Raw genomic sequence first — 5,780 nt, 5'->3', positions numbered from 1 at the left:
TGTGGGTCATGTTTATCTGTGGTTGGGTGAATTAGAGGTATCATGTATGGCCTTGGGGAAGGTACAAGTAGGTGGGGAAGGTAGTATTGGGCCCGTACTACAAAAAGCACACGACCCGAACCCAAAACAAGGACATAACCGAAAGCTTTGAGGAGTCCAGTGAGGAGGAATCCCCTCGAACTTCCTTATCAATTATTTTTATGTTGTATGTTTTTAGTTGAGGACGGTGATGATTACGCGAGGATGTTCAGGTTTGGGATCAAGATTAGGATCAGGTTCAGGCTCTAGTGTAGAGCGAATTGATAAGAGGCTGCACGAGCTTATCGCGAGTGAGGTTACTCGTGGTGTCCTTGACGCTGCCCTGATGATCTTTGGTACCTTCAGGGAAGGGATCATGGAGATTATGGAGGAGGGGCTCAGGTATTTTCGAGTAAAGATTGTTGTGGGTCAGATTGGAACTCGAGCTCCCTCATTTTGGGAGTTCAAGGTGTGTGGTGCACCTGAGTTCTTTGGGGTTAAGGACCCCATCGCTAGTCACTGTTTGGTTGACGACATGGAGAATTCCCAGCACATGAGCTTTTGCCTCGAGGTGGTAAAGGTGGGGTTCGCGTCCTGTATGCTAAGGAATCGGGCACAAGACTAGTGGGAGGAGGTTAACCATGAGGTAGGATCGGCGGGTGTGGCCGAGATGACATGGGAGGAGTTTGGGTGGAGGTTTGATCGGGAGTTTGCATTGACCACTGAGGTGAAATGATTGGTGAGGGAGTTCCAAGACCTTCACAAGACCACAAAGACTATGGCGGAGATCATCACCAAGTTCAGAGAGAGAGAGAGAGAGAGAGAGCACTGTTGGTTCTGCAGTATGCTGCAGATGAGTAGATGAAAAAGACGAGGTATCATGCCATGCTGAAAGATGATATCCGAGACTTCGTGAGCTTTTCGGGGTGCAAGACCCTGAATGGCATGGTGGAGAAGGCCCGGGAACAGGAAATTGATTTAGAGCTCTGGAGGAAGTGGAAGCCAGAGCATATTTAGGAGGCAGTGGGCCAGGGTAAGAAGCCTAAGACCTCCAATCCTCCCAGTAGAGGCCAACAGGGTCAGGGCCATTGTGCTAAGTGCGACAGGCCGCACAGTAGAACCTATCAGTTAGCAGGCTGGACATGTTATGCTTATGGCCAGCCGCGCCACATGAGCAAGGATTTCCCCAAGAAGGGCTTGATTTTTTTCACTACAACCTGAGCGGTCATAAAAAGGCCAATTATCCGAGGTTGTCTGGCAGAGCGGTGATGGCGCCTGCGCCCGCCACAATGAGGATTATGGATGGCTGCCCAATTAAGGCGGAGGCTCCCCCGGTGAAGAGCAAGGAGTTTCAGCTGACCATAGAGGAGGCCCGAGCAGTGCCTGACGTCGTGAATGGTATGTGATCTATTTCTGTCTTATTTATTTTATTACTATGATCTTGTATAGGGACTTTTTTTGGTCAATGGATTGTCGGCTCGTGTTCTTTTTGATTTAGAGGCTGCCCGATCATTTATATCTCTTGCACTCATCAAGAAGTTTCGAGATACTCTGGGGACTTGGATTCCCCTCATGAGGTGGAGATTGCGGATGACCGCAACGTGAGCACTGCGAGGGCAGTTTTAACATCCATAAATTTCACAAAAATTTTAAACTTTTCCAAACATCCAAAAATCATTATTTATTACAAAATGTTTTCAAAATAGTTTCATATCAGAGTAGCCTAGAAATCAAAATCATAATATATGAGGAGGTGCACGATCACGCATTCGCCTTCGCCTTCCCGCGATAATCCGAAGTACCTGAAAAAAAAAATCCAAAGCTATAATCCCGAAGCTTAGTGAGTTCCCCCAAAATACCGATACATAACAAATAACACATGTAATTGAAAGGCCTACTATGCTTAAGAGTCATATTAAAGTGATATTACTAAATAACATATGATACTAATGGGTCACACTAACAACAACTTGATACAATTGATTATTTATTAGAAACTGGTTTTAATAAATATTCAATAAAACTCTTATAATTAAATTGGAAATTATTTATTTCATGGAAATAATAAATTCCATTAGCAAGTAACTAAATATATGTTATATGGTATGATTTATAAGTCATGTACAAACTTTTGGACTAGTTGAATCCTTTTGTCATTTTCCTAAAAGACAAGGTTTATATTTTATAAAAGAGTTTATAAAATTTTGACTTTCTTTCTTCTTCTTTATGAATTTTCGAGATATACATAAAAAGAAGAAGTGTATGACTTGTCTAATCATGCTTTAAAGGCATGGGAGACATGCTTATGACAAAGGGGATGAGTTTGCTTAAAGTGCTAAGGACTAATGGTTAATAACTTTATTTTATGAATATAAATAAGAGAGCTTGCACTTGTATTATGGGTTCATTCAATCTTGGATACAAAATCCAAATCCTCTCCCCCCTCTCCCTTTCTCTCTATGTTGGTTAGAAAACTTGAAGAACACTTGCATCTTCAAGCCATGTTTAAGTTCATATTGGTTATGAACATAAAGCTTAAGGGTTTAAGAGTTTTGGATTAGCATCTACATCAAGTTGAGTCATTGTTGGTGTCTCAAAGGTTCCACATTCTTCATCAACTTTCGAGTCTCCCGACAGGATCCAAAGAACTACAAAGGTTGTTATTTCTTCACCTCTTCTTTGGTTGGTGTTTTAATCTTTCTATAATTCGCAAGAAGATCCTTGGTGGGTATAATATGTTTATGTTATTTCAAAAATTAAAGTCTTCCATTGCCATATTTTTTAAGTTTATGAAACTATTTTTGAACTAAGATCTAGCAGTTGGTATCAGAGCTACCTTGCAAGTTTTGTTCGATTTTTGATTTTTGGAAATCTTAGTCTTTGGAGAATATGTATAACTTGTTTTTGTATAAAAAATAAGTTCATACATATTTTCTATGACAACATTTTTTTTATTTTATGTGACAAAAGTTTCATGCATCTTTTTTTGTCATGTAAAGTTGTCTTAGAAAAACAAAGGTTATTTGATGTGTATATTGATTTATATGATGTGCATAAACTAGCCAAGGACCAACGTGTTGTTATGTTGTTGTGTTGGTTATTTTTATTATAAAATGGTTGTAATAATTTATTTATTCATATGGTATGTAATAAATTAAATATATTATTTTTCTTGTTTATTTTTGTAAAGTAATAGATTAGTTTTTAGAAATAATTTATTTGTACAAATAAGTAACAAGAAATGAAGTTTGAACTATTTTTTGAAGACAAAAGGAAAAATTTTCGAGTTCAACATGTGCTGGGTAGAACATGACACTTTCTGCATAGTGTCATGACTGCTACACATGTGCTGAAAAGGTGCTGAACAGAAAGATGACACTTTCTAAAAAGTGTCATGAAAACTGCAGTTTTTCCTGTAAAGATGCCCTTCAAATCTTTTGTAAGCAATGGGTGTTTAATCAAGTGGAAGATTCTTCAACAACATTACAATAAGTTTTTGGTCCCCTAAAATGTGCCTTTAGTAATGGACTTGACATTTTTGTGTTGGCTCACAAAATTGTCATTAGTTGGTTAAGTTGATGCAAATATCTTTTAATGCATGTTTGTGTTGTTTATTTTATGCATTATTTTGTGTGGCTGATAAATTAGTTTTTCCACATGCTAAAATAATTTTGGACAAAATAAAAATCACACGGAGTTCGGGTTTTCAAAATTAAACATAAGATGTAACAAATTATTCTTTAAAAATAAAACTCAGTTTTATAAAATCGTTAATAAAGACAAAAATTAAAATACTTCATTATAAATTTTAAAATGGTGATTTTTATAACTTATACGAACTCTAAATATATAAGTAATAAAATGAAGTTTTATTAAAGATATAAAAGGTTCAAATGCATTCAAACTGAATACCGGTTATTAAAATTGAATTGTCACAAATTATATAAAAACTAACTTTTTATATAGAACCTTTAAATGTGATTTTCTTTTGAGAATCGATACCATGGTTTATTATATGGATATAATAACCATGATATCATATGTTTTTAAACTATAATTATAAAACATATAAAGACCCTTTCTTTACAAACCTCAAATCTATGCAATCCTTTTGAAGAACACTCGCACGTCTCTTGTATGCACTAGTGGGATAAAGGATACCTAACCACTTAGTGTTATCTTTTGATGGTCAGGGTGTATTTGCGATTTCTATAACCAAGTTATAGGCCGATTACACAAGTTTTTTCAGATTGGACGATTTGATCAGAAATCTTTTGTGATAAAGGATACCTAAGCAAGAGAGTTCCGAGGCAGAGATCGGATCAAACATGTCTAATTAAATTTTTTATTAGCGATCCCATAAATCTGGGAATTATATAGTGAGATATAATTTATAATCGATATCTACCGGGTTGAATTCAAATGGATGGGATAAAGGATACCTAACCATTTATTTGTTTTGCAACTTGGATCCTAGACTTTGATAATTAATGTTTTTGGAAACTAAAAGGGTGTTAATTTTTGAAGATTAAATATTGAAATTACTAAATGAATTTTGTTTCAAAATTTGTAGTTAAATAATCCATTCTCATTATCATGAATTGTCATTTTCTTTAATGACTAAATGAAATAGTAACATTCAATACATACAACTTCAGTGAATGTGTTCATGTCATAAGAGACAATCTCGTGAGAGATATGAAATTGTATATACATAAGGGTCCTAGTCCTAAACTATTTGCTTTGAGCAATTAAACGTGAACATGATACCTAGTAAAGGCATCATTATGATGCTTAAGATGTTTCTATCATCAAGCTAGGAGTAGTTATTCATGACTTTTAGGAAGTCTTCGATAATTCAAACATATATATGATGATATAATAGGTCAAGGAATATTCCAATAAATACAGTGATATTTTATTTAAAGCTAGTTTAAATATTGGAATAATGCAAGGCTAAAGAATCACCTTGTGTAATCTAAGAGGCTCATGTTTTATGTACTGAGCACCTTTATGCGCAAGAAATCTACTAAAGCCCACATATATGGATCTTGTTTCTTTTGAGAAGAAACTGGACACTGGAAGAGGATTTACTCATCTTATTAAGAAAGAAATTCTGGAAGAGACTATTACTTCTTGCATCTAGTAGATATAACTCATACTTTTCATATACCACTTAGGTACTTGCTACTTAAATGTTAACCAAATATTTGTAAATGGCTTGCAAATATTTATTGAAGAGTAACCAAGCAGAGCACACTCAAATTGGAACTACACTCTAGAAGTTTGGTTAATTATTTATGATTAGAACATAAATTACTTGTAATGTGAAACAATATTTGTTTTGGAACAAAGTATGTTTTAGTTTAGCATGTCTAAATTTATGTCTCAGTTATTTTATTCAAATGTTTAATCATTTACTTAATCGTTTTTCATAACAATAATATTCATATTCTGAAATGATTAACTTCAATTTTTGAGACTAGATCTTTTAATAGAATTGTAAAGTAAATATCAACATTTTTGTAAATAAAATTAAGTTCTATATGCAAACGCTTTTGATTTAAACTTGTTTTAAATCAAACTTATCTTTGACATTGTTATCTTTATCATATAAATGGTGTTCACATATTCCAACTTCAAGAAAGGGATCATTGAAGGCAACTAACGTAGTTTATTTGACATATGTGAACCTTATTTATATGTAAAGGATTCCTAATGAAATTTTCACTAAGGTGTAGAGAAAATAATTAAGGAATTAT

The sequence above is a fragment of the Lactuca sativa genome, chromosome 3 (genome assembly GCF_002870075.4).
Source record: "Lactuca sativa cultivar Salinas chromosome 3, Lsat_Salinas_v11, whole genome shotgun sequence".
NCBI lineage: Eukaryota > Viridiplantae > Streptophyta > Magnoliopsida > Asterales > Asteraceae > Lactuca > Lactuca sativa.
This window is presented reverse-complemented; position numbering follows the sequence as displayed.